This window comes from Hylobates moloch, unplaced genomic scaffold (genome assembly GCF_009828535.3).
Source record: "Hylobates moloch isolate HMO894 unplaced genomic scaffold, HMol_V3 SCAFFOLD_6, whole genome shotgun sequence".
Classification (NCBI taxonomy): Eukaryota; Metazoa; Chordata; class Mammalia; order Primates; family Hylobatidae; genus Hylobates; species Hylobates moloch.
The window spans coordinates 42,522,101-42,544,694 of NW_026652281.1; the positions used below are offsets into that span (position 1 = coordinate 42,522,101).

The window sequence follows — 22,594 nt, forward strand, 5'->3', positions numbered from 1 at the left end:
GATCACCTGAAAACTTGTTTGAATCAGAAAATCTGGGGTGGCATAGAGCAAGCTGTTTTATAAGCCCTCAAGGTGTTTAGAGTGGATGCAAATGTATGGGAGCCATTGCTTTAGGATAACTGGATTAAGGGCCACTGTTGTAGGATAGCTTGACTAACAACTTAGGATACTTCTGACATTAAGTTTGATCTTCAGTGAGAAAATGAAGCACATACTCCTTAACACAATTTACACATTGTATTTATCTTTTCTTAATTCAGGATAATTGTGCTAAGACCAGTGTTGTTTTTTTACAACTTATGCTATCGTCAAGCCACTCTATGTCTCCTCAAAGGCTGCCTAAAGAGTCCTTAACTCTTGTATTTTGACATAGGCTTTAAGACAACTCCGGATAACCGTTAAAGATAAATTTTCTGGTAGGAGGTATCTGCATCTTTTAGCAAAAGGCTTGATTTTTTTCTATACCTAATTGTACTGAAAGATTAGCTATCTTTTCTCTTCTATTGGAAACAGAGATAAGGGAACTGACTGGAGTTTGCTTTCAGCTGGAGGCCCACAGGGGAATGAAAGTTATGCTAATGGTATGCTGAGAATTTTATTCTGCCACAATTTGAGATCTGCATCTAAAACATATAAAATAAATTTTATGCATCTAATTTTTATCCAGTCTTTTAGAGTCATAATTTGCGAGATAAATTAAAGAAAATTAAGAAATTAATTTTCTTCCATCATTTTTACCAGGCTTATTATGGGGAAACATCCATGCTATTATGAAAATGTGAAAGAAAATCATTTTGTGGTTGTTGTTGTTGATAATAAGAATGACATATTTCTAGACTACTGTATACCAAGATGAGGTATTTGTAACACTGGCTTTGTGTAGTATACTGAACATGCTTCAGCTGAAATACACAAATGAAAGACTGCCATTTTATCATCCGTCTTCTTTTGATTTTCTTTTTCTTTCTCATTTTATTTTCCTTCTGCCAATGGTTCTGTTCTGAATTCTCCTTTTCTTGCCTGGGCCATGCTACAAAATACTTGCTATTCTCATCGTTGCTGCCCACTTGGGCTGGTTTCTAGTTTTCTTGGCTAGATATACAAAGGGACATCCCAATTCTATCCCACAACACCAGCAGTTCTGCATTCTCCAAGCACATGGTTAATGTAGGAGAACCTAGATCCAGAAAATAGCATGCTGCTCTCATGAATACGACTAACTAGTTCAGGATAGATTCATCATCCAGGGCCAATCCAATTCCCTGCCCCAAGAATTAGAAGAACAAATACATATGGAATGGAGACGCAAACTTGGGAGCTGGGGTCAGTCATGTCTTATTGCGTAAGTAAAAATCGTGAGACTTTGTCTTTGATAACAGAAGAGAAAAAAACTGTGCTCAGAGAGTTACAGAAGACAGAGATGGAAAGAAAGGATCCTGATCCTATTTTAGTCCTGGTTCTAATTTATTCTTGATGTTAGGATTTAGCCCTATATTGGGGTCTGAGATGTCGCACAAATACATTTCTTTTTTGTAATAGGCTAACTCAATGGGATTATATTTCTTTCAACCCAAATTTCTAAATTAATTTAATATTATCTTCTAGTTTCTTATTGAAGATGGACAGTTAAATTGATTGTTATGAACTGGGGCAAGAAATCTAAAGAACATGTCACACACTTCTGCTGTTAAATGTGGTTTGAGTTCAAAACGTTAATAAAAATGAGTGTTTTACAGACAACCTACAGAATGGGGAAAATATTTGCAAACTATGCATCTGACAAAGGTCTAATATCCAACATCTATCAGGAACTTAAACAAATTTACAAGAAAACAGGAAACAACCCCATTAAAAAGTGGGCAAAGGACATGAACAAACATTGCTCAAAAGAAGACACACATGCAGCCAATAAACATAGGAAAAAAACAATATTACTCATCATTAGAGAAATGCAAATCAAAACTTCAATGGCAAACCATCTCACACCATTCAGAATAGCTATTATTAAAAAGCCAAAAAACAGATGCTGTTGAGGCTGCAGAGAAAAGGGAACGCTTATACACTATTGGTGGGAGTATAAATTAGTTCAACCATTGTGGAAAGTAGTATGGCAGTTCCTCAAAGAGCTAACAGCAGAACTACCATTCAACCCAGCAATCCCTTTATTGGATATATACCCAAGGAATATAAATCATTCTATCATAAAGACACATACACTTGTATGTTCATCAGAGCCCTATTCACAATAGCAAAGACATGGAATCAACCTAAATGCCCATCAATGGTAGACTGGATAAAGAAAATGTGGCATATATACACCATAGAATACTATGCAGCCAGAAGAAAGAATGAGACTATGTCCTATGCAGGAACATGGATGGAGCTAAAGGCCATTATCTTTACCAAACTAATGCAGAAAGAGAAAACAAAATATTGCATGTTCTCACTTATAAGTAAGAGCTAAATAATGAGAACACATGCACACATAGAGGGCAACAGCAGATTCTAGAGCCTTACCTGAGGGTAGAGAAAAAGGAGGATCAGATACAATAACTATTGGGCACTAGGCTTAGTATCTGGGTGATGAAATAATCTCTACAACAAACTCCCATGCCACAAGTTTATCTACATAAACAAATCTGCGTATATACCCCTGAGACAAAAAAAAGCTTAAAAAACATGAAGTTTAAAAACTATAGTCCTTCTTGGTAAAGAACTTTGTGTTCTTTATTGACATTTTAAATATTATGGTGCTCACAACATTTTTAATTCATTGTGATTTAAAATAATGTTCCTTTGAAAATAATTTAAGTAGTTTATATTGTTAATTATGGTTTTTAGATATTTGCCATATATTATAGTTAAGAATAAGCATACAAGAGATGCATGACATAATGTTCTGCTCTCATACATACACACATTGCTAGATGCCTTTATCTATTCTGATCCACAATAATATAGGAACCAAACATTCAAAATTAAAATACTAATAATGTTAAAAGTGAAAAACGGGCAGAGACATTTTGAATTTTACTCTAATTTCCAGAATAAAATGAATTTGTTATGAGTTCTATATTGTAGATATGTGAGTGGCATGTTGAGCATAGTCTCATACTATTGTTTTCTTCTTAGCATAGTTTTGGATCTGAAATAACGTATATGAATATGTATATAACAAAATAAATTACAGTAAAAAAGAGTGAAAGTTTTTTTAGGTGCTGATTCTAAGATACCTTCCTGATTTCACACTTCCCTTCTGAAGAAGCACCATTTTTATAGTTCTTCTTCCAAATTTCAGCCATTTGGTTTATTAACATAAGAGTGCAAATTTATCTGCGTCTCGTTTCTCTAATTCTTTTGTCATCAAATTAATTCCAGAATGTATATTCTTTCCATATGTTTCTGGATAGCGGTATTGTTTTAGACAGAATTCTTATAATATCTACCTAGAAGAGGATGAGGGGGACTGACATTTATTGATTACTTATTAAGTGCCAGTCAACTTCTTTGGATTATTAAATTATGCTTCCCACACAACACATACTCATAAATTTACATCTTGAGATTAAGATTTTCCCCTAAGTAACTGAGGCTCAAAGTAATTGAAAAACTTGCTGAACATCTTAGACCTTTGAGAATTGAAACTGGAATTTCAATCAGAAGCCTTGTGCTCTTTCTAATACATCTGTCACCTGTTTCAAGTAAACAGTAATGTGCTGAATATACGGAACTAAATTTCACATCACTGAATAAATGGTTTGATACAAATATTTGCTTGATAGTGTAGGACTGACTTTTATAGTCGGAAACCATTGTATTTTGGCCAAGTCACAGTTTTTGCATTTGTTGCAGTCAAATAGAGACATGTGAAGGAATAGATGATTCTGCCTTATTAATTCTATGCAAGTAAGTTATAGAACTTTTGATTCAATGGAAAATTGTTCTGATAGATCTTTTTGATGTTTAAGAATGTACGCTTATGTTTATCTTAAAAAGATGAGGTATAGGTATAGAGCATAAAATGAGCATCTTAACTAATTACCTTTACCTTTCAGTAGGCGTTATGCTCTCCTATCTGAGAGTTTTAAGTGTTTGATATATATCGTCTTCACCTAGAAGAGAGGCTTTGGTGTTAATATATATTGCACATTTTACTTTTAATTCACTTATTTGAGAGAAAAATAGTCAGAATTTTTATAAGGTGAACACTAAAAATTGGTTTGAAATGCAACTATAAGATATGAAGTATGTGCATTTTATATATTAGCACATAGAAAGTAATGAACTCTATCTACTCTCTTTAATAAATGTACTATATCCAGAACAATGTAACTATAATAGCCAGAATATGATGACATTTAGTTTCTTTAAAAGTCACAACTAACAAGGTATGCAAAAAAAAAAAAAAAAAAAAAAAGGCTATTTTAAGTAGGGAATTTCCTAAGACAAAGTAATAGCTTTCTTCTGAGTCTATCTTTGGATACCCCGAGAAGACTTGATTTTTTTGTATGTGTTGGATGCTTGCCAGATATATGTGCCTTCCTGTATGTTGAATTATTAAAAGGGCATGAGTCCAGGAACTCATTATGCACAAACACTGTTGTAGTCCACTGAAGATTGACGGTCAATTAGAGACACTACATCTTGGCAAACATTTTGGAAAAATTTTTTTTTGTCTCTCTGATCCAAACAACATTTGGGGGAACCAAGCCACATGATATGGATGAAAATAATTCCCTTCTATTTAAACACCAGATAACAGGCATATGACCCATCTTATTAATGTTTTCTGGAAAGAAAAGAAAAAATAAAAAGAAAGAAAAAGAAAGAAAGAAAGAAAGAAAGAAAGAAAGAAAGAAAGAAAGAAAGAGAAAGAAAGAAAAGAGAGGAAGTAAGGAAGGAAAGAAGGAAGGGAGGGAGGAAGGAAGGAAGGAAGGGAGGAAGGAAGGAAGGGAGGGAGGGAGGGAGGAAGGGAGGGAGGGAGGGAGGGAGGGAGGGAGGAAAGAAGGAAGGAAGGAAGGAAGGAGGAAGGGAAGGCAGGCAGGAAGGAACAAGGAGGGAGGAAGGGAGGAAGGGAAAGAAGGAGGGAGGAAGGAAAGAAATATGTATCATGTAGGTCATTTATGCAGTCCAGAATAACTGGGAAATTTTGTGCCTTGACATATATTACCAACTTTGGTTTCTAGCAGAGGTCCAACAAATCTTTTTATAAGTTAACTTTCTAATTGTTATCTATTATGGTACCTTTGGCCCTTCTCACTTTCATTATCTATTACTGATGACTTCTTATGTTGCAGCCACATACACTTTGTGACAAAGTGATAACACTTTGTCTCCAACTCTTATTATTTCTAAGTTTTTGTACTATTGAGAATCTTGCCCTGAACACCTAGAAGAGACAAAAATACCAACATTTCTTCTCCACATTGTGCCAAGCAGTTGAATTGACATGTTCACACTCTTGGAAAGAGACATTTTTCAACTATCTAGGTGTCAGTGAACTTTAGCAAAAGCTATACATTACATTAAAATTATTTTTTGGAATGTAGAGTAATCTACATGCATTTTTCATTCACAGTATCTGAAAGTGTAGTGTGCTTAACTCATGTGGTCTTCTAAGGCCTTTTGCTGCCTCAAGACAAATGAATGACACATAAATCCGTGCAGAATAAAAAGTATTAACACGTGATTGCTTTGGATTATTGTTAACAGCAAAAGCATTTTTTTTTTTTTTGGTATCTGTGTTGTGTCTTTTTTTTTCCCTGATGAGATACACATTTTTCCTCAATAGGCTAACTGTTTAGTGACATTCCACATTCATAAATAGTAGAAGCCTTTCTAAAAGCATGGATTTTCAACAATTGCTTTTATCAAATGTAACATAAGCCTTGCCTCTTTCACTCATATCCTTTCTCCTTGCAATGATATCCAACAGTTAACAAGAGGTAGACAAGATGTCTTTTGGCTTTAAGATCAATACTCTATGTAGGCAAAAGTCAAGACCAAAAATGAATTATTTAAGTGTCAGTTTCTTTTTGAAAATCTGTTCATGAAGCAACTTACTTCTATTTAGTCTGAAGCAGCAGCAATAGCAACAATCAGAGTCAATCTCAGGAGAGAGCAGAGAGCCATATGTTCTAGACTGACAGAGGCATTCTGTAAATAGTTGTGCTAAGATTGAAACTTGAGTCCAAAAGTTGTGCTATAAAGGACTGTACTCTTCTCTCATTGTAGTACATACATGTAAGCACTAAAGGTCACATTTCCTAGCTTTGGGTTCTATATGACTAGTTTTCTTTATGCATTGTTGTTCTCTGGTTTTTGAAAACTGATGCTAATTCAATAAGTGATGTGCCATGTATTTGAGGGAGAAGAAGTAATGTTGTAGGAGTATATCATCATAATAATGCTACATAACAAAATGACTCCAAAACTCAGTGGTTTAAACAATAAGCATTTATTATTGCTCACAAGCTTACTGGCTTCCTGAACTGTGCTTCAAGTTGGTTCGCACCAATGCATCTGAAGGTTAGCAATGAAGCTTAACTGATCTCTGCTAGGCTCTTTCCTGTTTCTGGGGTTTTAGGGAACAACTAAACTGACTTGGATCTGCTCCACACAAAGTCCAGCAGTTCAGCCTAAGCAGGAGGCCAACAGAAGAAAAAGAAAGAAGAAGGCAATGAAGACTTTTAGACCCAACTTTGACATTGGGACATCATTATTTAAATCATCTTCTTATTTTTTTAATTTTATTTTTTATTGTTTGAAGACAGTCCTTCTCTGTCACCCAGGCTGGAGTGCAGTGGCACAATTGTGGTTCACTGCAGACTCAGCCTCCCAGGCTCAAGCGATCCTCCCCTCTCAGCCTCCTGAGTAGCTGGGACAACAGTTGCATGCCACTGTACCTGGCTATTTTTTAAACTTTTAGATGATGCTCTTAGACAAAGCCACGTCACAAGTCTGTCTCAAATTTATTGTGTAGAGGAATAGACTCCTTTCATGGATAGTGGCTGCAAAGTCACAATGCAATATGGATAATGAGGAACATGAAGAATCAGAATTGCTTTTGCAATAAATCTACCAAAAAGAACCCTGCATATACTTAAAAGATATAAAAATGTGTCCTATAAGTGTTCAGTCCTCAATTCTAACCTTTATAATGTAGTATTCAATTTTCAGTAGACTTGGAAATTATCTGGAATTAATTCCAGCTATCACAACAAAAATTTTCAACTAAGGTTTATTATTATTATTATTATTAAAAATAGAATGTTTGAGTGCAACATGAAAGTTACATCTTTGCGTTTCAAGTCTAACACTGAACTGTGTAACTGCCAACCTCCTAAAACACTAAACTCGGCAACTTGGTGTTATACTCTAGGAATCTCTCTTTGGAACACACATCAATGTAACAAAACATCGTTTTTAATTAACAAAATGCCAGGCCCATATGTTGCCCACATCCTCATTGGAACTCCCGTTGACATCAACAAGAATATCTTGTGCAGCATATGGTCTTAATAGGTAACAATTTTAATTTTGAAGAATTATTTTACTTTAACTCTCAAGCAGTAGAAAAACATTTTAATTTTCCTATAGTTATTCTTTTAAGCCGTCTGAAAGTTTATTTTCAAAAACATTGTAAGACATTTTAAATGCACATTGATTTAGACAGAAGACACCCTTCTAATGCTGACACATACATTAAAGCAATATTATGCAAAATAATATTTGAACAAACATTTCCATTAAATATAGTAATAGAAACCGTTCCTTGTAATAATTTTTTTCACTTTTAACTTTCTCATATTTTATTTTTATGTATGCTTGTCACTTGAGGAAGAAAAACTTAGCTGAGTTTATAAATGTTGTTCTCAAGTTTTATCTGTAGGTGAAATGAAAAAAGATTTATAGCCTCAAACAATTTACGTTTTATTTTACTAAAATAAGTTATAGTGGGCTGACATCATCCAAGAATGTACAAAAATGTAGAGTTCAATAGCACAAATTTTAGAGTCTGACAGAGATAAATATTAATTCAAGTTCTGCAATAAAATGACACAGATAACTATAAAGTTTCTCACCAAAGCCATAGTGTCTTATCTGTAATTCAGGTATAATAATGCCTGCATATGTAGATGACATGAGAATTAAATGAGCTAACACACAAAAAGAGTTTGTATAGTGCCTAAAGAAAAATTACCCAGCTAGATGTGGCGCTTCACACCTGTAATCCCAGCACTTTGGGAGGCTGAGTTGGGAAGATCACTTGAGCCCAGGAGTTCGAGAGCAGCCTGGGCAATATGGCGAAACCCTATCTCTACAAAAAAATACAAAAATTAGCCAAGCATGGTGATATGCACCTGTAGTCCCAGCTACCCAGAAGGCTGAGGTGGGAGAAACACCTGAGCCTGGGGGGTCAAGGATGTAGTTATCTGTGATTATGCCACTGTGCTTCAGCCTGGGCAACAGACCAAGACCCTAACTCAAACACTAAAAAAAAAATAAATAAATAAGTCTATGAAAGAAAAGAAAAAAATCACCCCCCAAAAATAAAATAATGTATACTAAGAAAACAGAAACTTTTGTGTTTTGTATTTGTTTGTGTCATTATTGGGGATAACCCTCTCATTCACTTTTACCTTCTTCATCTTCCTTATTCTTCTATCTTTTCCTCCTTCTCCTCCTTCTTCTTTCTTTATGTTAAGAATAATATTAACATTAGAAAAATGTGATTACTACAGACAGAATAGAACTGTTGATTCATTGCTTAGTATTTTACAATCTTTCCTCTTCCCCTAGATAAGCATGATAGTAATTGTGTAAGATCATAGATCTAATTAGCATTGCATTTGGTAACTCCAGGTGTTTTGTTCTTGCCCTTCTTTATATAGGTTGTTGATCTTGCACATAAGGCTTTTCATAAACCATAAGCATCAACTCACTCCAGAGAATCACCTGAATGACCTGGCAAGAAATTCACTATCACTTTTCCCAATTACAGAAAACCTTTTGTGAGGTGGGAAATTAAGATGACATTTAAATTTTTCTTAGGTTTGCTTCAGTAAAGTTTGGACTATAGAGAACTAAGTACTATGCGGTTCATAATAATAAAAAGGGAAGGAAGTGATTGAATTAAATGTGTTAACTTCTCCTTCTTCAAAAACAACTGTATTAAAAACAAATATTTTTTAAAATATATTTTTACATTGTTTTTAGAAATTTGCTTAAGAAGTGTTATTTAAATTATCACAGTTAAAATCTCTTATAATCCTTTAGCACAAAGAATTTTTGTTATCAGTGGTTGTCAGTTTTCTTTCTCAGTGTATGTAATAGAAAACATACAAAGATATAAACATTATATCATGTTTTGTGGAAAAATATTTATAATAGTAAAATATCTTTACAGACTAAATTTAAATAATTAGATAAGTACTTGTCATCTAGGACATGAAAAAGTTTCACTCATATAAATTAAATTTCTAATTCTGTTATAATGTAATTTTTAGGGTGTTTAGAGTTAGATTGAACTTTGGATTTAGTTAATCAGCTTTTCATATCTATTATGGATAGATTTAATACAAAGTTTATCATTCTTATTTTATACAATTGGAGAGTTTGAAGTTTACATAGATATTTGGAGGCAGTCATAGGATGATTTGTGTTTACAGGGATTTGTACAAGAGAGTATGGAGTAATGGAGGAGAAAGGTAAAGAAGGTACTAGTTTTAAAAACAGTGAAAATGATGTGAACTACAGAGATTCAAGACATACATCCCATCAGGATTCACTCTGCATTCTGAATAAATGGGATATTCGGGGCTCATAGCACAGAAATACCTGGGTGGGAACCAAAGACCCCCGCTGCCTTTTTAAAAATTATCAATATCTTTTATAGTGAGTATAAATTTTAAATTATATTGTAAATTTACCCTCTGGAAGAGTGTGATTAAGGGATTTTATGACTCTTTTAAAGGTACTGCTGTTTTCCTTTTTGAAATTATGACTAGAAGAATTTTAAAATAAATGTCAAGATTTTGTTGTGTTTATTGTTAAGGTTTAAAGTATATAGATGTATATTTATACACCACATAATTACAGATCTCCTCCTACAGCTAATCATGCATGCATATCCATTACACTCGAAGCTTCTATTCCTTAATCAAGCATTCTGTGATTATGCAAATTTGAGAGATAATGAGGTACACTGTATAAGAGATAGCAAATCAGTGTTATTAAATAAGTCCTGAAAAATAAGAAAATTGACTTTTTTTGGTCCTGAAAATCTTAGAGAGCTTTCACAATTAGTAGATTAGTCACAGAGAGGGAAGTAGCATATTTTCATGTAGTGTATTGGTTTTTATACTTGCTTTATTTGGTTGTTTTCTTTCCTCATTGTCTGTGACTAAATATTCCCAAAATTTCTGGTCACAGCTAGTAATTAGAAAAACTATAAAGAAACTCAAAGAGGACTTAACCACATATGCTCGTCATGCCTGTCTATTGCCTACTGCTAGGACAGAATGTGTTTTAAGGAATTCGTTTTCACGCATCATTTGCCTCATGAAGACTTCGATGGTTTCAATAGTAGTAGAATTTTAGGTTTTGGCATTTTTTAGCAGGAATATGTTTGGCAGTAGAATATTATGCAGATATCAAGAAAGCAAATGCATTTTTTCATAATTTGTTATTATTTATACTGCTGTTGAGCCCTTCCATGTAACTTGTTTTCATCACTGCCACGGACTATGAGTTGGTCATTTGCAAGTTGAAGTGTGCTTTGGTGAAAGAATTGTTTCTAAATTTTGTTTCCCTGTCAGAAGAGAATATATGGCTAGGGAGGAATTGGAACAAAATACCAATGTGTTATATTATCTAACTATCTCTATTCATAGGTCTTTGTTAATGGTGGCTTAGCAAATAGTTATTCTGCAAAAACAACACATCATATGTAAACATTATTTTCTCTAAGAGATAAGGACAATAATTACATATTATTTCAGGAGATCAATAGGGGTCCAACAATGTGTTGTAATATTGAATTTGTTAAAGTGCTCCTCATCCAAGAATATTTTCTCTCGCTACATGTGATGAAGTCCAAGATGTCACTCTTTAAATTAACTTACAAGAGGCCCAGTAAACCACCTACAAGTTTTGTTCATGATAGTTATGAATAAATAGTAAGACACTTGATTTCATTTTACATATATAATACTAATATGCAATTATATATATTTATTAAAACAAATGAAATTCAGTGAAAAATTATGTTTATAGTTTGATTAGAATAGTGTTGAATCTGTAGATTGCTTTGGCCAATATGGTCATTTTAAGCATACTGATTCTTCCAACCCATGAGCATGGAATGTTTTTCCATTCATTTGTATCATCTCCAATTTCTTTCAGCAGTGTTTTGTAATTCTCCTTATAGAAATATTTCACATCCTAGGTTAGATAAACTCCTAGGTATTTTGTGTGCATGTATGGTTATGGTAAATGGAAATATGTACTGGATTTGGCTCTCAGCTTGGATGTTGTTGGTGTATAGAAATGCTACTGATTTTTGTACATTGATTTTGTATCCTGAAACTTTACTGAAGTCATTTCTGAGTTTGAGGAATCTTTTGGCAGGGTATTTCTAGGTATAGAATCATATCATCAACAAAGAGAAATAGTTTGACTTCTTCTTTTTCTATTTAATGCCTTTTATTTCTTTCTCTTGCCTGATCACTCTGGCTAGGACTTCCAGTACTATGTTGAATGGGAGTGGTGAGAGTGTCACTCTTCTTGTTCCAGCTCTCAAGGAAATGCTTCCAGCTTTTGCCTGTTTTGTGTGATGTTGGCTATGGGTTTGTCACAGATGGCTATTATTATTACTTTGAGATAGGGTCTTGCTCTGTCACGTAAGCTGGAGTGTAATTGTCAAGATCACAACTCAGTGCAGCCTTGACTTCCTCAGGTTCAAGCAATCCTCCCTCCTCAGCTTCTGGGTAGCTGGGAACACAGGCATGCGCCACCATTCCCAGCTAGTTTTTGTATTTTATGTAGAGACAGGGATTCACCATGTTGCCCAGGCTGGTCTCAAACTCTTGAGCTCAGGCAATTCACCTGTCTCCAGACTCCCAAAGTGCTGGGATTGCAGACATGAGCAGCTCTTATTATTTTGAGGTATGTTCTTTTGAGGTACCTTGTTTTGAGGCCTAGTTTGTTGAGGGTTTTTGGGATAGAGGGGTGCTGGATTTTATTGAAGGATTTCTCTGAGTTTATTCAGTTAACCATATGATTTTTGTTTTTAATTATGTTTATATGGTTAATGATATTTATTGATTTGTGTATGTTGAACCGACCTTGGATCCCAGAAATGAAGATACTTGATGGTGGTGAATTGACTCTTTGATGTGCTGCCAGATTTGGTTTTCTAGTATTTTGTTAAGGATTTTTGCATCTATGTTCATCAGGAATATTGGTCTGCAATTTTATTTTTGTTGTTGTTTTGTCCTTGCCAGAATTTGGTATCAGAGTGTTGCTGGCTTCATAGAATGAATTAGAAAGGAATTGCTACTCCTCGATTTCTTGGGATAATTTCAGTAGAATTAGTACCATCTCTTCTTTGTACATTTGGTGCAATTCAACTGTAAATGCATCTGGTCAGAAGCTTTGCTTGGTTGGTAGAATTTTTATTACTGACTCAATTTTGAACTCAATATTGGTCTGTTCCAGTTTCAGTTTCTTCACTACCAATCAAGCTATTTCTGTACTTTACTTTTGTGTTCTGATTTAAATATTCACTATCCATGTTGCAGAGCAGAGTTCTCTGAACCTCTTTTGATTCTGAGTTCTGCCCAATTTATGAATTCTTTGCTAAAATAAAATGCTGTTGAATTTATTTGTGTAAATTTTTTTGATTAACAGACCTGGTGTCAGCAGTGGTATGTATTTTTGATTGGCATGCATAGCCTTCTAAAGTAGAATTAAAAATTTACCTCTCTAAAAGGCTGTTTACAAAAGGCAAATGAATCTTGAGCTCAGAGAAATATTGAAAGATTTCCCTGTCTGGGAAGAAAGTTGCTAATGAATTTTAAATTCTCACTGGAGTTTATAATCTAGGATTTTTTGATCTCTGCCAATTTATTCCCATGATACAGGGACCTGGCTGTTAAAGTATGTTCTGGCCAGCAGACAAAATGAACTCCTTGTGGCTAAAGTTAAAATGAACTCCTTGTGGCTAAAGTTAAAAGCAGAATCAGGCAGCCATAGCAAGTAGAGAGAGTGGCCACATACCTTGAATGTTGAGATAATGAGTCTCTGTTCTCAGAAAGCTGTTGTAAAGGTATCACAAGACTACCTCTTCTGCAATCAAACAAAACCAGTTCTTTTTGTTGGTGCTGAGATAAACTGCAGCTGAATATTCCCAGATGACCACCAACCAGCTCACCTGAGGCCAACCAAGGAAGAGAGATTCATTGTTTAAAGGCCATCCAATTTGGACACTACACCTGATCCGCCCCCCAGCCCCCAACACCTTGCAGGGTTTTTTTGTTTGTTTTGTTTTTTGAGACAGTTTTCCTCTGTCACCCAGGCTGGAGTGCAGTGGCACTATGTCAGCTCACTGCAGCCTCTGCCTCCCAGGTTCAAGTGATTCTCCTGCCTCAGCCTCCCGAGTAGCTGGGACTACATGCATGCACCATCACATCTGGCTTTTGCGTGTGTGTGTGTGTGTGTGTATGTGTTTAGTAGAGACGGGGTTTCTCCTTGTTATTCAGGCTGGTCTCAAACTCCTTGCCTGAAGCAATCTGCCCACCTCGGCTTCCCAAAGTGCTGAGATTACAGCTGTGAGCCACCACACCCGCCAAGGTTTTGCCTTTATAATCTTCTACACCCTGCTTGCTCCTTGGAACACACTTTCGTTTCGCACAGAAGCCTGCATCTTCCCAGTCTACAGATAGCTTTAAGAAAATAAAGTTCTCCTTTTAACATTCCACAGCCTTTTATTAACATGGTGAAGCCTGTAAATGGATAGCTAAATTCAAATGAGAGGTACCTAAGAAAGATATAAAGGACCTAACCATTCAATCTTTCAGGCACGGACCCCCCCAAAAAAGGAAGGATGAGGGCTAGAAAAGTATCAAACAATTTATTAGAATATATCCCCAAGTATTTCCTCAAAAGAAAAATAATCCTGATTGGTCTGTCATTCAAATTTGTAAACAGAAAAAGAATGAACTAGTCCTGAGTATAAGGTAAGACTAGAAACACTATTAGTAAAACGTTTTGGCCTATCCATGCTGAGTCTGGGCATAGGAAGTGCTTTGTCTACCCTATTCATTACTGAGCTCTGCCCTGCACTCTGTAATCTAGTTAAAACAGAAGCTGGGTTAGGAAGGTGCATATATAGCTGAATTAGCCTTGGAGATTCACCTCTCCTGCATTCAACTGATTTGTTTTGTTTTGGGTTTTTATTTTTTTTATTTATTTATTTTTTTAGATGGAGTTTCGCTCTTGTTGCCCAGGCTGTAGAGCAATGGAGCCATCTTGGCTCACCACAACCTCCGCCTCCCAGGTTCAAGTGATTCTCCTGCCTCAGCCTCCTGAGAAGCTGGGATTACAGGTATGCGCCACCACGCCCAGCTAATTTTATATTTTTAGTAAAGATGGGGTTTCTCCATGTTAGTCAGGCTGGTCTCGAACTCCCGACCTCAGGTGATCCAATTGCCTTGGCCTCCCAAAATGCTGGGATTACAGGTGTGAGCCACTGAGCCCGGCCCTCACCTGGTTATTTTAATATTCTTTTTAAGAGAGATTTTCTTCTATCAAATAAAACTCCATTTGTAAGTATGACTCCCTCCCTGCATCAGGAAAAGAAGGATGACTAAAATTACTAGAAACTCTCGCAAAGAAAAAGCATGAGCTTAAATGTACATAACTAGCCTTAACTTTAAGGTACTTTTTCTCTGCAGACATCTTGTCTAAACTAGGCCTTTACATATACCCTTCTTTCTTTGTTTCAACAAATGATAGTATTTAAGTCTGGAGTCTAAGCTCTATGCCTTTGATACATGTTTTCCTAAGAGCCATTCCTTTGGAAATGCAAATTTGAGAGAGATGATTCGCCAAAAGTAGAATAAGAAAAGAGAAAGACAAAAGGAAACTATTTGAAAACTGGCACATGAAAACTCTTCTTTTTTCAACAATTATTACTAGAAAGCTTTGACCATCTCTATAGGTAAACTTAATTTATCCCATCTTCTAAAAACATAATTTATATTTAGCTATTATTCTCTAAATTAGTGTTTTACATTATAGTACCTGATTTTAAATGAAAGTTGTAAGATTTGTTTCTGTCTCTATGTTTGTGTCTCTGTATGTGTGTTAAGGATATGGAATAGTTTCTACCTCCAGATGATGTTGCCAAAATTAATGTATAAAACAGCTCTGTTTAATTGGCTCTATTTTATAACACTTATAAAAGCTAAGTATTCCTTAAACTTTTAGAAAGTTAGGAACTAATTTGAAATGTTTTCTACACATATAAGGCTATAGAATTATGAGTTTTAACATAAGAAATGTGCAAGTGAAAGTGCAGTGTCCTTACTTTATATACATTAAGGACAGCAGTAAAACAACAAACCCAAATATATAACATTTTAAGAATCTTGCTTTTGTGATGGCTGCCTAACAATCATATTCTGTAAAAATGGCTAAGAGGGAAATAATTTGATAATGGCTACCTTTATTTTGTGTTATAATATGCCTACTTAAAAATAGCTTCCTGGATGGGCGCCATGGCTCACGCCTGTAATTCCAGCACTTTGGGAGGCCGAGGTGGGCAGATCACGTGAGGTCAGGAGTTCGAGACCAGGCTGGCCAACATGGCGAAATCTTGTCTCTACTAAAAATGCAAAACAAAATTAGCCAGGCATGGTTGTGGGTGCCTGTAATTCCAGCTACTCAGGAGGCTGAGGCAGGAGAATTGCTTGAACCCAGGAGGCAGAGGCTGCAGTGAGCTGAGATAGCAGCATTGCACTCCAGCCTGGGCAATAAGAGTGAGACTCTGTCTAAAAAAAAAAAAAGCAGCTTCCCAAATCTCCTTGATCACTTACAACCTTAGAGGTTTGCTAAATTAAATGATAGATAATAATTGAATATCTAGTTAGTTTCCAAGTAAGTTTAAATACTGAAACATTAATTACTGAATGTTCTTATTACAGAAGAACTAAAGATATTTGGGTCTGTTAGCAAACATGTCCTGTGTCACATTGAAAAATATAATATGAAGAAGTACATGCTTCTAGGAATTATGATTCATAGATTTGTCAGTCTATAAAATGCTAGTTTGACAGACAGTTAAAACTAGAAATATTAAGAAAAACAACTCTGTACTTGAGAAAAGTAAGACATGTTTTTGGTACATGAAGTTATAAAGTATGAAGGATATATCTTTGCTAAGAAAAAAATAAATATTTTTCCCCAAAACAGAATGATTGATTGTTTCACAATGGAAAATAGAAATAGCATAGGACAAACAGAATGGATATAAGAAATTTCTAGAAGATACGTGGAAGAGAAATTTTGGAAAATGAACTCTATGTGTAGCAAAGCTGGCTAAGATCTGAGTGGAGATATATATATATATATACACACGCACACGTATATATATATATATACACATATATGTGTGTATATATATATATACACACATATGTATATATGTTGATGCTCTTGTTTGAATGTTTGTGTTGTCCAAAACTTTGTTGTTGAATTTAATTGTTTAATTTCAATAATTAAATTGTTGAAACTTAATTGTCATTATAATATTATTAAGAGGTGGGACCGTTGGTTAGTGATTAGGCCATAGAGGTGAGGGCAGATCCCTCATGCCTCTATAAAAGGGCTAATTCATCTCTCTTTTGCCTCTATGCCCTTGTGTCTTCATTATGTGAAGACAAAGCATTCTTCCTCTCCTAAGGATGTAGCTTCAAGGTGACATCTTGGAATTAGAATTGCCAAACCTGCTGGGCCCTTGATATTGAACTTCCTATCTGCCAGAACCGTGAGGCAATAAATCTCTTCTTTACCAATTACCCATTCTTAGGTATTCTTTTACAGTGCTTCAAAATAAACTAAGACATTTACTGAAAAAGAAAAGGATCAACCTTACTATTGAAAGTACATGGCTAGAAAGTTTTCTTAGAGTATTGGTCTGTTCTTACTTTGTTAGGTTTTTGGTTACTTAAGAAAACTGTATCCTCTCTATTAAAAGAGCTAAGATTTTTCTATAATTATGTAACTTCGCATATTTGCCTTTGAAGTCTTAATTATCACTCTGGTTAAATAAATGACTACTATCAGAGAGACTTGTAATCCTATTTAATCGAGTGTTTTACATCTAATTTTTTGACAAACTTGCCAAAATCCAATTCTAAATTATGTCTTTTTGACTCGGACTAACTTTACAATCTTCCAGAGGGCCCCTGCAAAAGCTTTCAAAAATTTATTCTCTCTCCTCCTTATGAAAAGAGAGATGTTAAACTAATTAGACTAATTTGACATTGTTAAATTTGCATGAGGAGCTTTGTCAAATAAGATTGATGTTTAGGGAAGCAGATAACATGGAGCAAGAATCACACTCCAGAGCCTGATTTTCCTCTATGTAGTTGTAATCAGCTTTTCACAAAACTCTGCTCTCCATCCCCAGGATCTCAGGATCACTACTGACCCTAAAGGCCCTGCATGCACTGCCTCTCCACCACAACTAAACTCAGATGTCGCCATGAGAGCTGGGAGGTCGTTTTGCTTCCAGGTAAAATTGCTCTGAGGCTGATCTCTTCCTCTAAGTTTCTGTGTTCAGGCCATATGGACACTTTCTTTGCATCATTTTTCTGCTTAAGATCCTTTACTAAACTCTCCCCCTAACCCTTCTGTTTAAAGTCTTCACCAAGATGAAGATGCAGAGAAAAGGGCTGGCGGGAATGTAAATTAGTTCAGTCACTGTGTAAAGCAGTTTATTTTCTCAAAGACCTTAAACAAGAACTACCATTCAACGCAGCAATTTCATTACTGAGTATATATCCAAAGGAATATAAATTGTTCTACCAAAGGGACACATGCATTCATGTGTTCATTATAGAACTATTCATAAAGGCAAAGACATGGAATCAACCTAGGTGCCCCCATCAGTGGTGGATTGGATAAAGAAAATGTGGTACATATACACCATGAAATATTACACAACCATGAAAAAGAATGAAATCCTGTCCTTTGCTGCAGCATGGATGCAGCTGGAGGCTATTATCACAAGCAAATGAATGCAGGAACAGAAAACCACATACTTCATGTTCTCACTTATAAGTGGGAGCTAAACATTGGGTACACATGGACATAATGATGTGAGCGAAATCACTGGAGGCTACTACAGCAGGAAGAGACAGAGGGGGCAAGGACTGAGAAATTTCCAATTGGGTACTATATTCACTACCTTGGTAACGGGATCATGTGTAACCCTAACCTCAGCGTCATATAGTATACATACAATATACCCATGGAGCAAACTTGCACATGTCCTGCCTGAATCTAAAATAATAGTTGAAATTATTAAAAACAAAACAAAACAATCAAAAAATTTCACCAGAGAGGTGGGGTAACGTCCCTTGAGCCATGCACACTTCCCCTTGCCGGCCACTGGAGGGCAGTGCCGCAGCCCCAATCCAGGAGTGTTGGTGTTCTCTTCCTGGTCCTGGGATTCTGCAGACTCCACCCCTGACTTGAGACACCCCTTCTCTGGCCCTCACGTCATATCCTTCTCTTTCTCAGGCCAGGTCCTTCTGTCCCTTAGGCCTTCCCTTTGCACTCACCCATCTATGCTGAGAAAGGTGACCTGGGCCTGTTTTGTGCCATCCGATGCTCTTATGCCCCAAATTCCATCCAGCTGGAAATGTGCTTTTCTGGAATGCAGGCATTTTATTTCATCTTTCTCCTTTGAATATGTGTAAAGGGGATCAGGTGTAATATGGTTTCAGTGTATGTCCCCTCCAAATCTCATGTTGAAATGTAACCCTCATTGTTGGAGGCGGGACCTGGTGGGATGGTTTTGGATCATGGGAGCAGATCCCTCATGAATGGCTTAGCACCCTTGGTGATCAATGAGTTCTGGCTCATGAGAGATCTGGCTGTTTAAAAGAGTGTGACACTTTCCCTCCTTGCTCCCTCTCTTGCATGTGACTTGTCTGCTCCCACTTCACCTCCCGCTATGATTATAAGCTCTCTGAAGCCTCACCAGAAGCAGGGCAAATGTTGGTGCTATGCTTGTACAGCCTGCAGAACAGTGAGCCAATTAAACCTCTTTTCATTATAAGTCATCCAGTCTCAGGTATTCCTTTATGGTAACACAATAAATGAACTAATGTAAGGAGAGAGACACAGAGTAACTAAGAATCATAAACAACCTGAGAAGGAAGACAGAAAATAAGGAAGAATCATAAACAGATGGCAAATTAGAGGATGGGTGAGAAATTTGCAAGAAGACAGGAAGAGAGAAAAAAAAATTGGCAGGAGCAGAAAAGAAAAAGAGAAATTTAGAGAAAAACTATCTCCAAAGAGGTAAAAGAGAAAAAAATACGGAGAGGGACAGTAAAGTGGGAGCCACCTCAGAAAGAGAGTGAGGGGAGAGACTGAAAGCTTTGGAGCCATGGCAGACAGAACAAGGCGGTGTTGGAGAGAAGCAAGAGCAACTGGTGACAAGGAGGGCGAAGGGAGAACCACAGCAGAGAAGACGCATAGGAAGCTTCCCCATTCACCACTTCAGTCACATCCTCAACCCCACGCCTGGTCCATATTGACTGTTTGGCATATTTCTTCTCCTTGGCCACCCATTGTCTGGATATTGGTGACAATGAGACCCCGAGGAGAGAGCAGAGCCAGAAGGTGGGAGGTGTGCTGAACTTGCCCCTGTGAGTGGTGCTTAACCCTGTCTTCACATTAGGCATTCTGCACATATATCCTTTTGTGCTGTAACATTACACTATTCAATTAGTCAGGTTGGGGCTCATCTTTAAAGTTGATTTTAATCTGTATCCAGCATTGAACATCATGGCTCATTGACCTCTGTTTCTGAGATCAGCCTATGAAGCTGGAGGCAGGAAGGGAGTTATTCTCTGCAAGTTTGGTCAGGGCCTAGTCTGTGCCTTGAAGGGGAGCTCAGTCCAGCCCAGTTCCCCACTGCTGCGGCATAGAACTGGGTTTAACCAGGACATAAGGAGTTCTGAAAAAAGAGGTCAGACACGAATTTGTTGGTTTCTCGTAAAAGTTTATTGTCCCTTCAACTCTCCTGGTACAGTGGGCAGCAGAGGACCATCTGTCCATATGGCGAGGTCTTCCTTGTGAGTGTGGTTGTGGTGCAGGAAGGGACTGTGTTTATTCTAAGCATTAAATAACATACTTTTGACATTCAGGATTGACTTCTAACGACTCATGTTACCCAAAGAAGAAGTCCAAAAGAGGGGAGAAAAATATGTCAGGATTGGCTCTTACTGGGTAAAGTGGTATTCTCAATTTATGTGTTCCTTCTTTTCTGAAATGGGCAGGCATTTGAGTTGCTAATGTTCTCCTCACTCTGCCTGACATGTTTGCTTGCACTCACCATGCCTTCCCTCAGTCTCTCTCATCTTCAGTTAGATTCCATGCCATAGTGAGTCAGTGACATGAACTTGTGGGGAGACATGGTCCTGATATGGGCTTCATATCCAGTCGTAGATTAGAGATGGGGTGTTGGCCCTGTGGTGTCACTACTGTTGGGCAGCAAAAATTGTTTAGGGACCACAACTGGATGTACTGTCAACTCTCTGTAAATCAGGATTAGAAAAGCTGCATGTGAAACTCACATATTAATGTGCACAAACACTTTCGAAATTCTAGAAAAGGAGACCAGTAAGGGGTTAAAAAAAAAAAAGAATGTTTCCCTTCTTTGTTATGTTGGTATGAATATACTACTGAGGTATATTCCAGAAATTATATTAAATTTCAGGAAGTCTGATAGTCCTGGAATAATATTATCAGTCATAATTCTAGTTATTATCATAAAATGTTATATGCCACAGAAACAGCCAATCTTCCTTGTCAATTATATTATTATTATTATCATAAGCCTTAGTAAGATATTTAACCATAACTATTTAAGTATTGTAATCCAAAGTCAGTTAATTATTTTACTCTAGTGCTTAACTGGAAGCTTTTGTTAGCAACTATAATATGAAAGTGTTTTGTCTTTAAGAAGATTCATGCAAATGACTCTAAAAAGTACGGGTTTCTCATAACTTTAAGATTATACCATTGGACTGGGTAAGAATTTCTAGAACTCTAATTAGGAGACTGTTTGGATCATAAAACTGTTAACCCAATGTCAATCAGAACAACCATTAATTTAATACCAAGAAAATGCCTTGATATGTTTTTATGCTAAGTTATTTAGTACTAAAACTATTAGAATATGCAACTGAAATAAACTCCAGAAGATTGATCCAAGTCAAGTCACCTATGATAATCTATTTAATAAACAGTCCTAGGCATCTGATTTTGAAAAACAAAATTGGTATCTAAAAGGATATAAATTCAATGTTAAGTGTGAACTCAACTAAGACATTTGCTTGGTTCTTCCTGAGTTCTTAATGCTTCCATTATGAAAACTCTGTACTCCATATTTCATCATAAAGTAGATCAAATGATACATTGTTGTTCAAAAAATTGGAGGGGAAACTGTTCTAAAATTGCAAAAATGGTTTGTAACCAATGTTTAGTTTTTCAAGCCTATAAACATGGTAAAAAAATTACAACTTTAGGTGGGACTTCTGACACCTGGTGGACCATTTGGATAGACAGATTTCATTTAATTGCCACTATCAGTGGGATATCAATATGTTTTTATAATAGTTTGTATATTCTCTGGTTGGATAGAAGCTTTGCTCTGTATTATAGAAAAGCTCTGACAGTCACTTGCCAAACTATTGCAAGGCTTTAATGCTTTATGCCGGAGTGCGTTTTCTCCAGATAAAAGAAGCTTTTTTAATCCACCAACTGAGGACAACCAAACTTCCTAATCTAGAGCCCAGCGATTAGGTCTTCTGGAAATGATATCAGGGAAAGACTACCCTTGAACCTTGTTGGAAGGGACCATGCCAAGTTCTTACCAACCATACTGCAGTAAAATATTAAGGCCTTGAATCTTAGGTCTGTCTCACAACTCAAGTATTCCCTTTCAGACTTTTGGAGCTGTAAAATTGTTGAAGACCTTAAGGTAAAACTAACCAGGAAAGTTTCTCCCCAGAATTAAAGGACATCCTAGATGTGGAAAACTTTTCAAAGATCACAGATCAAGATTTAGGTTCTTTGCCATCATGAAAACCTTATATATATATTTTTTGAGATGGAGTCTCACTCTGTCACCCAGGCTGGAGTGCAGTGGTAGGATCTCACCTCATTGCAACCTCCACCTCCCAGGTTCAAGCAATTCTCCTGCCTCAGCCTCCCAAATAGCCAGGATTACAGGTATGCACCATTATGCCTAGCCAATTTTTTTTTTTTTTTGTATTATTTAGTAGAGAAG

At 36.2% G+C, this 22,594-nt stretch overlaps 1 long non-coding RNA gene across 1 annotated transcript; it reads right to left on the minus strand.

The window, feature by feature from the left end:
• Positions 1-6,448: 6,448 nt before the first annotated feature.
• Positions 6,449-13,429, minus strand: LOC131383715 (uncharacterized). The gene is made up of 3 exons (XR_009213949.1): positions 13,282-13,429; positions 8,643-8,696; positions 6,449-6,638 (listed from the first exon to the last, which is right to left on the minus strand). It is a non-coding gene; the product is annotated as an uncharacterized LOC131383715 (long non-coding RNA).
• Positions 13,430-22,594: the final 9,165 nt, after the last annotated feature.